This window comes from Sinocyclocheilus anshuiensis, unplaced genomic scaffold (assembly GCF_001515605.1).
Source record: "Sinocyclocheilus anshuiensis isolate Anshui unplaced genomic scaffold, SAMN03320099.WGS_v1.1 scaffold412, whole genome shotgun sequence".
In the NCBI taxonomy this organism is placed as follows: Eukaryota; Metazoa; Chordata; class Actinopteri; order Cypriniformes; family Cyprinidae; genus Sinocyclocheilus; species Sinocyclocheilus anshuiensis.
In genome coordinates this window covers 602,002-615,844 of record NW_015558661.1, presented here as the reverse complement: position 1 = coordinate 615,844, position 13,843 = coordinate 602,002, and the positions used below count along the sequence as shown (strand labels likewise).

Here is a 13,843-nt window from a genome sequence, read left to right as displayed (position 1 = left end):
TTTGGATCATTTGGATCAAATAAATGCAGGCTTGGTGAGCAGAAGAGAATTCTTTAAAAAAAAAAAAAAAAAATCTTACTGTTCAAAAACTTTTTACTGGTAGTGCAAGTGTCCATACAAATATTCAAAATATGTTAATATTAATACATTTTGAATATTAATATGTATAATTATTTTACTATCCTATTCATTTGTGTGTGTGTGTTGTAATATAACTTTCCCCACACTTTATAGACTTTATAGATGTTTTTGCATACACATTTCAGATTTGATGTCAAAGAAAGAGTACTTTAGCCTTACTGATGATACTGTGGGGTACATAAAACACAAAAGGTTGAAAAATACTGGCCTAAATTGAAGTCATATGTCTTATTATACCCTCAAAACACATCAAATATTGAAGGTAAGACATTGGAGATAGAAAAACTTCAGCACAAAGTGCATGCACTCCATCATCACACCGTTAATACCCAAAGTGGCCAAATCACACCCTGTGCCTGTGGCGCTGGAGCCATAACTCACGCAGAAGTGGAGAGAGCTCTCACAGAGTAAACACTGGAAGCGTGTGATGTATTTGCCCAGCTGGGAGGCTCAAGTGGGTATTACAGAGACAGCTTGGACACTTCTTTCCTGTTCTGTTGCCACATGATTATTATAGCCCTGTATCAAACACGCTGAACTAAACAGGCTATTCTAAACAGCTACACAGCTGATTTACACATGATTCTTGTGTAGGACAAAGTAAAAGGGTCATTCTACAAAACAGGTGCCACTTGTTTCCCTCATATGCATATGTGTAAATTAATGTAACAATCAACATCTGTAGGCAGCTTTTACTATGTGTCAACAGAATATTGCGAAACCCCTAAGGAGACGTGATGATGAAAAAGAATATGAAATTATATATGAGAAATATATATGACGAAACTGATACAGTATTTTAATGCTTTTGTTGTATCGTGCAAATTGTTGTGTTCACCCAAGAAATTTTGCATTTGCAAAAGTTTTGTATTCTTTGAGCAAACACAAAATTTCTCAGAAAATACAAAAGCTTTGAATTATTATTTTATATTGGAATTTAAATCTAGTATTTTGTTTTTATTCCTTTTTTAATTTTTAACTGGCATATTGTATTATTATAAATCCTTAACAATGTCCCTAGTTTGTGTGTCAATCCTGTTAGCATCATACAATATATACCCAGTTATAATGCACTATTATTTCATAAATCACACTTTCAGTAAGTAAATTTTAAGGACAAATTAAAGTTTCTTCCTTTTACCACTTTATCCAAGATTTTGTCATGTTTGTCAGTAGGTGACAATCTTAAAGTCAACCCTGTTACCATGTTTTTGTACGGTAAAAACAACTGACAAATGAAAAGTATTCATCTATAAAAACATTACTATTAAATTATCTTTCTAAGAAGCAACATTGTTTCATAATCTTGAGCACAAGACTTGTCAAATTAAACTGTAACTGTCAACTCTGTTACCTTTCAGAATCTACACAATTATTGTTCTAAAATGCATCCATTAAGCTTACAACACCATAATGCAATTAACTCGTAACACACATATTATGAGGTTTCAGTCTTACATTTTTTTTTAAATCATATGAAACTTCAAAATCAAACGGGGACAGGCACCCATTTCATCAAATGACCCAAAAATACAGCTGAGCTGAAGTATGAAAGCTGATGCCATGTGACAGGACACTAAATCTGACTAATCTTGTCTCATAAGATCTAAGAGTTCAGTTTCCTTTAGCTCAAGGGATTTCAAACATAGTTAACTGTCTGAAGCATATAGATCTATTCTAAAAAAGGAATCTGAACATTCCTGTTTTCACAAAAGCATTAAATAAACTGGGACTTCAAACTCTATTTGTGAATAAACATTCCTAATGAACATGTTATACTTGAAACTGCACCCAAAAGGGATACATCACAACCTGAATGCTTCACTATCGAACAATTGACAAAAACACTAAAACATGGTTGTATTAAACAAAATATTAGACTAACATATTACAATGAAACAGGTATAGCTCTATAGGTTTCAATAAGGATCTACCTCAGCAAACACCCATAACTCTTGGCAAGTTACTGTCACTTTAATATATTGGCAATACTTACTGGCAGTTTCTCTGATTTGATTGATTTCTCTTATACGAAGGTTAACGTGACTTAATTGACATAATGAAAAGAATCTGCACTGACAAACCCTCTAATAACTGATTTCGACACCTTCCCACACAACGTCTTTTTTCATTTCATGCCACCAGGAAAACTGAGTGGCATTTGCATTTAAAGGGATAAATTACAATCTGTGGTGAAAAGAAAACATAAGCCATAAGCCTCACACAAGTTATGAGAGTGACATTTTCACACCATCATAAAACCCATATTGGAGTAACACAAATGTAGTGGTCTTAAACACACATTTATCATGTAGTTATGTATTTACATGTCTATATACAACAATAACAATCCGTAAAATGGTCTTTGATCACAAAAACATACAATACAATTAGCATTATATGTATGTTTTTCACATTAACTGACTGAAAAGGATTTCACAAAGTTCTTGCTCATCACAAAAGAAATAAAACAAAAGAGTAAAAGCTATTATGAGGTTTCAGTCTTGAAAGGATCAGTCCTTCTCAATCACAGTTGCACCCAAATTCCTCTAAAATCTGATTCGTGAACAAATAAACTCTGATATTCTCTAATTGAAACTAAGAACTCCAATATTGTAAAAATGCAAATGGTATAATTTTTGGGATCTAACTTGTTATTAGTAACTTGAATAACAACAATAATAACAGTACTACTATTATACAAATATTTTAAAACAGACATTAACGGTACTTTATGCATGCTTATAATAACCTGTTGCACATTTTGACACTTTAAGGCATTTAAGTGCAAAGCAGCATCATTCAGCTAAGTTTACTCACCCAGGGGCTCCGTGTTTCAGACGTCTTTGTGAATCCACACGTATTTCTATAAATTGTCATATTCCATCCCAGTTAGTCGGAGACTGAAGTGCTCTTCTCTGCCCTGTGTTACAAGTCAAACAGCGGCAGCAAACAGCAGATCATCTGTTGATGTAAGTGCACCGGCGCTCTAAGTCTCTGCCTGTCCAAAGCACGAGTCTAAAACAAACCACAACAGAGCAACAGCGCCACCTGGTGTTTCACATCACATTACTGCGCTTAGACAAAATAAAGGCTCATCGAATCTACGTACGTACAAATGTTTGACTGTGAAAATACCCACAAAAGGTTATTTAAAGATATTTTTGTTAAATGAGAAAGTATCCAGTAGAAATTACAAATTGTAGCTTTAGAAATGTTTTATTTGATTCAACAAAAAAATGTATTACACATAAACATTTAGGCTACAATGGCCTAACATAAACTATGGAACATAAAAGAAGATAATTTGAGAAACATCTCAGTATTGTTTGTTCATACAATGAAAGTCATTGGTAACCAAAACAGCTTTGTACCAACAGTCTTCAAAATACCTTCCTTTATGTCCCACAAAAGAAAGGTTTGAAATGACATGAGTGAGTAAATTATGACAGAATTAAATTGATTATTATTATTATTATTATTATTATTATTAATTAAGTGATACTCTAAATAAGAAACTAAATCTGCCAGGAGGTGACGGTAAATGTCTTTCGTCGATTCGCTCAAACGGCTGATTCATTCAGTAATGAAGTAAACGGCTCTCTCTTTATGAATGGGTCTTTGAATCATTGGTTCACACAATTCGTTCAAAACGCGGATTCAATTTCAGAAACTAAACACCGCTGTGTTGCTTGGAGACGCGCAACAATTCTGCTGTGGCTTTAAGGTAATATATTCTTTGCAAAATTGAGCAAAAACATAATATTGTGTTTAAAATATAACACAATATCAACTTCTTACTGAACTGTTGTATAAAATCGCATTTAAACTCGTGATATTCTGGTCAATAATAATCGTGATATCGATATTGCATGATATAAATATGAGACAAAAACAAATAGAGGGGCATTTTTTGCACCAATATCTTGAATTTTAGGGCATAACTGCCCATTTAACCATAAATGGAGTTGTTGCCCTGCATCATATTTGTCAACAGTCAACTGTATGAAATGTAAGATGATGTACAGGACTGGGGGCGGGGCCAGTGCGTTAAAATATTTTAATCGCGTTATTTTTTTGTAACTAATTAATCAAGTTAACGCGTTAAACTGACAGCCCTAATACATGTATGATTTTATTTGCAATATTCACTGAAAAAGGTACAAAGCTGTCACTAACCTAATAGCTACAAAAGTTAAACGGTATATCTTTGTACCTTATTTACCCCCAAATGGTAGTACATATTTGTAGTTTAAAAAGTATATTAATACTTTAAAAGTACATATTAGCAGCTAAAGTGAACATATTTGTACCTTCTGAAAGGGTACCGCCTACAGAAAGTGACAGGTTTATACCTTTTTCTGAGAGTGATATGTAGCTACTTTGCACATACATGTGTCAGTTGTTATATTGAGCAAAATAGGATGTTATAGTAGTACAATGTCAAAAATAGAAATGGGGGATAAATGATTATGAACTAAATGGTTAGGGAATAAGTAATCTGATGATGTATGAGATTGAAGATCCTCAGGCTGAGGCTTCTTTATACCACTAGATAGCGCAAGATCACCATACATAGCCCGCATCTTACTAAATGACAAGCATATTGTGCTGCTGAATGTGTTTGTCTTTAGTATATATTTGCTAGGTCGATAAAATCATGAGATATAGTCCATATAAATTATTTACATATTTACAGATGTGGTCAAATAACCTGGAAAGGACATTGCAAAGTAGGTTTATCATGCCCTGCAAAAACTTGTGTAGACCTTGGTCACACAAGTAAAAATTATGTAGGCCTACTGAATAGACTAAAACACAATATAATAATAATAATAATAAAATTTGTTGCAATGTTGACTCCTGATAAGAAATTATTTAGCAAACAAGAACTGACTTTGATTTGCATTCATAGTGTTGGTAAAAATAAGTTAAGATCTTCTGTTGGTGGACACCTCATGTCTTCAGCTTGTCTTCAGTCTGCAATATTAAATGAAATGTAGCTTGCATTCAGTGACCTTACATGACAATATCCTGTGGGTTATTGATTTTACCGGCATTTATTGAGCTGTTCTGCTCCCTTTACTGTTACAGGAAGGCCAGTTCCTTTACAGCTGATGCTATATATTAGAATTCAGCTTAATCGCAAGTGACAGAAGAAAACTGAGTAAGGAAGCTGCACAATACAATTTAATCTATTTCAATTCAGTGACACAAGACAAAAAACATTCACAAACATTGCTGTTTATCAAGAAACGTGATAAATGAAATTGCTTATTAATATTAATAGACAGCTGAATGAGTTGTAAAGTTGAGTGCACAGCAGAAGAAAGGAACTGGGTGCTATGCTGCTGTGCTGCTACAGCTTCTGTGTTTCTGGTGACTTTGCACTCTGGTATTGAACAGATTTCGATACTGAAGGCAGTAAATGCTTGTTTTTTTATTCTGAGAAAATCAGAGTGCTGAATTATTTAATTGTAGTAAGAGAAACTGAACTAGGGAGAAGAAAAGGTGTTGTAACAAAATCATATTTGGTCAAATGCAACATTTTAAAGGAATATAAAACAAAAACTACTATCGTCAGATTATTAGAAACTCATGAAAATAAAATAAATAAAAATAAAATAAAATAAAATATGTTAATTACCAATAATTTATTTAATAAATATAATTTTATTATCACTGGAAACTCACCAAATTAAATAATATAAAAATACAATAAAATAACAATTATTATTGTCAATATATTACAACTATAACATCAATCAATCCAAACTAAAAATGATTATTGTCAATAATTTACTACTAAAAAATGTTATTACTGGAAATGTATTAAATTAAATCATATAAAAATAACATACGCACTATAAAATGTTATTGGAAATTAATACAATTTAAAAAATAAAATAAAATAAAATAATTACAAATTATTATTAAAAATGTATTATTGCCAATGCTTTACAAAGCTCCAGCTATGTTTGTCTTAAGTCTTTTATAAAGGTTGGTTGTCAGCTGTTAAATCAGACCTAGATTTCATCATGGAAAAAATAAATGATGTTGATGAGCTTGGCAGATATAGGATAGAGTTTATCTTAAATGGTTTACTGGGCAGCGTGTGCTTTTTCTCAGACATGTGCCTCACAGACTCGCTGGCTGAAAATAATGATTTGCATGATTCTTGTTCAGTCTGTTGTTATTGATTTACTCTCAAGCAGTTGTTATGAACCAGAGAGTCGGACATGTTCCCAGCACAAGTGTGAGCGACGATCGAGGGTAAAAGAGAATAAATATACTCCTACACCATCATTTTTTGTTCCAACATTCTGTTTAATCGCTGTGGTTACAGAGAAGCGCCGCTGTAAATTGGTAAAAGAGATGTGTGTTAAATCTTCATGATTTGCACATAGGGGCTTTCATTGCTTGCCCTTGTCCCTCAACTGAATAATGCATAGGTCAGAGCTTACACTAACTCTTGGCTTATGATTAGAAATTGATTGTTATGTGCAGCCTGTTTGAGTGAGAGGACCTGGGCTCAGGAGCTGAGGTCATCGCGCCACATCCTCCTCTGAGCCATAAAATCAAAACACACATCCTGAGTGCAGGGGTAAAGCAAGACACACACCACCTGCACTTCGGAGCCTGCGCATGCAACCTTAGGGTGCTTTATAATTCCCCAACTGTTTGGAAATGAGTGAATAATCCCGGCAAATGGAGCAGCGTGTGTGCCTAGGCATTTTCAGCATCCTGTGTCCACACCGCCAAAGTGTATTATTAACCTCGGGGAGGTCAGCGAGTCAGGCCGTTCTCTGAAAAGGAGCAGAGCAAGTTTCCAGTGAACCTGCTTTGGAATTTATCACACAGAACTGATCAGTTTAGCTGGCACAAGAGTTAATATTCAAACCGCTCAGAGGATCTGAAAATTATCTATTTGGAACTATATTGTGAAAGCTATGCAAACACATTTATGTTCAGTCAAGGCTAATTCACACTTTTTTTGATTAATGAATAAAATAAGATCTGTCGTTGACAATATTTGAAGGCTTTCACACTTTGTTCTATACATACACTACTGTTTACAAGTTTGTAGTCAGTAAGATATATTTTTTAAAGAAATTAATACTTTTATTCAGTGAGGATGCATTCAATTGATCGAAAACGTAAGTAATGAGATTTATAATATTACAAAAGATGTCCATTTCAAATAAATGCTGTTCTTTTAAACTTTTTATTCTTTAAAGAATCCTGGAAAAAAAAAAAACATATCCCGGTTTCCATAAAAATATTAAGCAGCACAGCTGTTTTAAACTTTATTTTTTTAACTGAAAAATTCAAAGTTTTTATCTCAGGAATAAATTACATTTTAAAATATAATAATTAACAGGTAAATAACCAATTAAACAATTAAATAAAAAAAATTATGTTTAACTAAAACTAAACCATTTAAAATAACTAGAATGTTACTTTAAATTGTAATAATATTTCACAATATTACATAGTTATAATATTTCACAAATACACATTTTTACTATATTTTTAATGAAATAAATACAGCATCTGAGCATAACAGACTTCTTTTAAAAATCCTACAGACCACAAATTTTTGAACTGTTACTGGGCAACGATTAATCGCATTTGTGTATATAATATATGTACTGTGTATATTTATTATGTGTATATAAATACACATGTATATATTTAAGAAAAATATGTTATGTTTATATGTTACATATATTGTCACGATGTGGGTAGATGAAGCACACAGCGAAGGGGTAGTCCAAAACATGAGGCTTTAATTATCAATCCAAGAGTGTAATACAGAATAACAGAGGCGATAAGCACCACAATGTAACTTCAAAGCAAGACAAGGGTACAGAGGAAAACACAGGGTATATAAACACATGGAACGTAATTAGGGAGAACTGAAACAGGTGAGGAGTAATCAATCAAAACAGCTGAACAGAATAAACGATGATTAACTAAACGAGAACAGGAACTGAACCAAATAGGGGCAAACAGGAACTAAACAGAAACAAACATGTGACATATATATATAATATAAATGATATTAACATAAATATACATGTGAATATTTTTAAAATATATACTGTATGTGTGTGTCTTTACATATACATAATAAATATACACAGTACACACACATATATAAACAAAAACTTTTATTTCAGAATCAGAATCAGAATTAGCTTTATTCGCCGGGTGTGCAAACACACGAGGAATTTGTTGTGGTTATTTTGGATGCGATTAATCGCGATTAATCGTTGCCCAGCACTACTTTTAATATTTTCCGTTTTATTATTTCAGTCATTTCAGTACATCAAGTTAAACTAAATGAAAATTTGACATTTTTCCTTGGCAAGTGGCTGAAATAAAATAAGTTTAGGTTTTTGTATATTTTATTTTTTTTCAGCTAACATTTACTTTATTTCGAGTTACAAAAATGTTTTTTATGGTTTTAGTTTTAGTTAACTATAACAACCCTTCCTCAGACATGAATACTGAAGCTGTTATGTACAAACTGCTAACAAGTTGCTATATAACAACTAAAAATCATCGTGGAAAACTGCAACATTCTACATGAGCATGGAAGTATCTTACAACAGATTTCACACAACAAACTTGCAAATTGCAAACAACAAGTCAAGTCAAGTCAAGTTTATTTGTACTTTTTCTAAAATTTTAGACATAAAAGGAAGATTTGAGATGGGTCTGTAATTTGCCAGTTCACTAGGATCTAGTTGTGGTTTCTTAATAAGAGGCTTAATAACCGCCAGCTTGAATGGTTTTGGGACGTGACCTGCAATTAATTTCAACAGACCTGCAATTAATTTCAAAAGTGTTCAGAAATTCTTCACTAGAGAACAGAACAAATGTCGGCGCTCCAAGTCTGCTTTTGATTATTTATGTTTGTCAGATTGTTAGGCCATGAGCCAAGTCTAGCCAAGTCTGTTTCATATGCTGTCCTAATAGAGTTATACATAAAACATCAACACCTGCTCCATTCTCAGGAAGGATTGAGCTGTTTCCTACTTTAAAAGAACTCGCTCTCTACATATTCAAACAGAGACCACAGTTCAAGACCATCAAGTCATTAGTATTCAGACCTGTGTGTTTGAGATAAAACGTCAAAAACCAAAGCTTATAAGTGCATAGTGGCTTACAGGTGGCAGGCGTTTTTTTTGTTTTGTTTTTTTTTACAGTTTTCTCAGTAGGTGACAAGACGTCTACTGTCAGTAAACAGGATGCAGCAGCCACTTAATGACACATTAGTGCCACCCAGACAGGGCTAATGCTCTGACAAACACTGAGTCAAGAGTGTAATTGTCCCACTGGGTGCTCTGTTTAGAGGTAATGGCACTGTCTTACCATTAGGGAGGTTTATGTTGAAGTCTAAAACTGTTAGAACTGTTTTGCGATTAATTATTAATTCTAATTAAAGTTCATTAATAATACATTAGCATTAATGTTCATGGGTGTTTAAAAAAAATGGGTACTGTAATGAAACTACATAGACAATTCATTCACAATTCATTATGCCAATTGGATTTAATGACTTAATAATTGCATAGCTGTCCTTGTTAAAAGGAATTACACATGTGTTTACACTCCTTGAATATGCTTGTTGCCTCTATATGTGCAACGCAGTTGTCATTTTGAATATCCTTCCTGGTGAACATGAAATATTAGGATGCATATTCAAAAGCGCATGAATCTCAGGCAAAAAAAAATCCATGACCTTTCATGCTCTTGCCTTGATTTTGTACAGTGTACTTAATTTTTAAAGGGATAGTTCACTCAAAAATTAAAATTCTGTCATTAATTACTCACCCTCGTGTCATTCCAAACCCTTAAGACCTTCGTTAATCTTCAGAACACAAATTAAGATATTTTTGATGAAATCCGAGAGCTTTCTGACCCGGCAGCAATGCAACTGAAAAGTTCAAGGGCCAGAAAGGTAGTAAGGACATCGTTAAAATAGTCCATGTGACATCAGCGGTTCAACCGCAATGTTATAAAGCAACGAGAATACTTTTTGTGTGCAAAGAAAGCTAAAATAATGACTTTGAAGTATTTGACGAGCGTTCACAAAGTATCCTCGTAGCTTCATAAAATTTCGGTTGAACCACTGATGTCACATGGACTATTTTAATGATGTCCTTACTACCTTTCTGGGTCTTGAACGTGTCAATTCCGCTGCTGTCTATGCAGGATCAGAAAGTTATTGGATTTCATCAAAAATATCTTAATTTGAGCTTCAAAGATGAACAAAGGTCTTATGGGTTTGGAACGACATGAGGGTGAGTAATTAATGACAGAATTTTAATTTTTGGGTGAAAGCTTCTTCCCTTTAAGAAGCTTCAGCTATGATATCACACCCAGACCTCACATCCTGTTCTGTACCTTTTTGTAGAAGAACGTATTGTTTTTTCGTCTGTCAATGTCTGGGACAAATTCAAATGAGTTATTTTAAGAACAAATGCAAAAAAACTGATGACGCAGATGTTCATTGGTGGCTAATGATTACTTCAGTTTTCACTGGATTACAAACATCCTCCTGTCACACATATAATCTCATATATTACATATTATACTTCTTTCTTGCTCTCTAGTGCAATTTTCTGTACTTTCTTCAACAAAAATGATTGTAAATAATCTTTTAATTAAATCTGTTATTTTTATTTTACATGCATTACCTTCTTTATGATTATATATTACAAAAACATACTTTACAACTACAATGCTCATTGAAGCAGAGATAACTTGCTCTCAAAGTTGGGTTTCTTACCCAGATGGTCTCCTCCCACACCCCAGTCCCCCCTCCAGTCACCTTGTGTTCTTCAGTCATGCACACTTATTTCCTATCAGTTATTTTTCCTGCCCTCCTTGACCCCGCTGACCTCTCGCTCTGCAGCCTGTCTGCTCTCACACTCAGTTTTAAAAACACTGTGCTACACAAAGTGTCAAGCTTTCTCTTGCCCTCCCTCTCAGACCTCTCAGTGCGATGGTGCCAAAAATCTCACGGCACGGACAGGCTTACCTCTTACTTCACTCTGCTTTTGCAACTTGACAATTGACGTCTCAAGACTCCAACTACAAGAGAATAAATGTTTTGCAATCTAGAAAAGTCAGATGAACAGTGTAGTGTGTACTTGTGCTCTTTATTTAACTGATTTCAGTGTGTCATTACTCAGGAAATCAATTCATTGGAGATCACACAGGATAATTATAGAGCGAGTCTCAAGACTCAATTGTTAGCACAAGGTTCCATTCAGTGCTGTTCACGTGGGAAGTCAGTTCATTGTGTGCATCAGCTTATCCATTGTTTTATTCATATTCGAATGACACATTTTCCAGTAACCCTAAGTGTAAAGGATAACACAAAGTACTTGATTCACTGAATAGCTGTTTTTGTGTGACTTGTAAGTGAAAGCCTAGTAATTTATGCATCGCTAGAGAAACTAAACTGAACTGATAAAATAATGCTTGTTTCCAAACAAGTTTCCCAAACACAGACTAAAAACCTTGTATATATTATCGCATAGGCCTAACAACAAGAGATTTTCCCTCACAGTATTTCAGCAATCATGCCATGTGTCCTGTATTTTGTTCCCATTCTTAATCAGAACTAGCAATGCCGATTTCTAAACGAATCATGTTGTGAGTAGATTCTTTCCCACACTTTGGTCAAAGTTAGCAAAACGCTCTGAATCAATTCGTGATTCAGTCTGAATGATCCGCACAGCTCACTCACACACTGAAATGTCTGGAATGGTGATACTTTTTTTACACAGAGAACAAAAAGAGTGATGGATGGGTTGCATATTTAGACATTTACCTATAGATTTTATTGGAACAACCTGAAATAGCATCTATTTGCTTGTCAGCCACAAAGAAAATATAAGTTTAACATCTGCATGTGTGCCTGTGAACGACTCATTACAAGTAAGAACATTAAAACACTAGCAGTACACGTATCACGGGATTACCATGTTTTTTATTCAATAATGTACATTTTATCTTGGGTTACCATGTAAATGCTATGGTATACAGGATAAATACGGTAATAATTCATGATATCGCTATATATCAAAGTATATTTCATACTATCACTAGAATAGTGGGCAGGTAATTTTGAGTGAAAGGTAATTTTGAGAAACTCCAACTATTGCTGTGTTATATGGTGTGGCAAATGGGGCAGGACTGAAACAAACAAACAAAAACATTAAACATTTAAAAATAGAACTTGCTTCAAGCTGCCATTTTACAGAATATAACATATTAAAGGGATAGTTAACCCAAAAATGACAATTCTGTCATTAATTACTCTCATGTCGTTCCAAACCTGTAAGACCTTCGTTCATTTTCGAAACAAATTAAGATATTTTTGATCAAATTCGAGAGCTTTCTGACCCTGCATAGACAGCAATGCAACTGAAATGTTCCCAGGCCCAGAAACGTAGTAAGGACAAATTACGGGTTTCGAATGACATGAGGGTGCGTAATTAATAACAGAATTTGTATTTTTGGGTGAACTATCCCTTTAAATAAAGTTTCAATAGACAGTTTGCCACTTGTATAAATGTCACATGTTCACATCCTGATGTTTACATGAAAAAAACCACACCTCTGAGTCAGCCTTGTCCCCCTTGGTACAAATCAGCAACTGTGTTTCTGTGTATGGGCTGTGTGTCAGTAAGGTGTCCCATAGCAGACAGTGCCAGGGGCTTGTTTGAGGACACGAGGGTGACAGGGCCCCCTGAGGCATGAGGTGGTGAATGACACGTCATCGTTCTTCTGGACTTTCTGCCTGTCCATTCACGCGCTAGTGCTGACCTCATCGGCATCTGACGTGTTGTCTCAAATCTCTAACTCTAATCATGGTTGGCATGGCCTCATATTCAGTGACAGCGTGTAGTTGGGCTAAGGGCTGGTGTCTACATTAAGATGAAAATAACTGTGTGATGCTGAACAGAACAGCCAGTGGTAGCACCTCAATCCATCCATCCATCCAGAGAGAGAGAGAAAGAAAGAGAGGAAATGGGTCTCTAATGTTATAATGATCCATATAGTAGTAGCCTAAATGGTGAAACGTACTGCAGTTTTTCCCAAGAGCCAAACAGTCTATTTACAGTGACTGCTATCATGTATGTTTTTAAAATTGATAGTTCACCTAAATAAATTAATTGATTAAAAAATTGCCATCATTTGCTCACCCACATATAGCCCAATATAGTATACAAGTCACATGGATTATTTTTATTTATTAATGCTTGTATTGTTTTTTTGTTTTGTTTTTTTTGTCCTTTTTGGAGCTCAACAACCTGAAAATATAGCAATAAAAACATGTTCATTCTTTGAAATAAAATAAACATTAAACTGAAATAAAATGTAAAAAACTTAAACTTACTTTTTTGAGCTAGCTGACAAGGCAGCATTTCTCATTTTAATTTAGTTTAACTAAATTAATCTAAATTAACTAAAACGAATAAATAAAAATATTAAAAAACTATAGAGACGTGCTTAAAAATATTATAAAATGACAGAAACACAACAAAATTACTACAATTTCTACTAAAATTAAAGTGAAAACAAAAAATGTGAAATAACATTTAATTCAAAATATTAACAAAAACTATTATAGTAAATATCAATCATACTAAAATAACACTGATTCAAGTTTGGCCAC

At 33.9% G+C, this 13,843-nt stretch overlaps 1 protein-coding gene across 1 annotated transcript in view; it reads right to left on the bottom strand.

The window, feature by feature from the left end:
* The window catches only part of LOC107681108 (5-hydroxytryptamine receptor 4-like), a 32,461-nt gene extending 29,383 nt beyond the window's left edge, over nucleotides 1-3,078 (bottom strand). Inside the window, exon 1 of the mRNA XM_016477272.1 lies at nucleotides 2,962-3,078. The gene's annotated coding sequence lies outside the window, so the exon portion shown is untranslated. The remainder of the gene's footprint in view (nucleotides 1-2,961) is intronic.
* Between the last annotated feature and the right edge of the window lie 10,765 nt (nucleotides 3,079-13,843).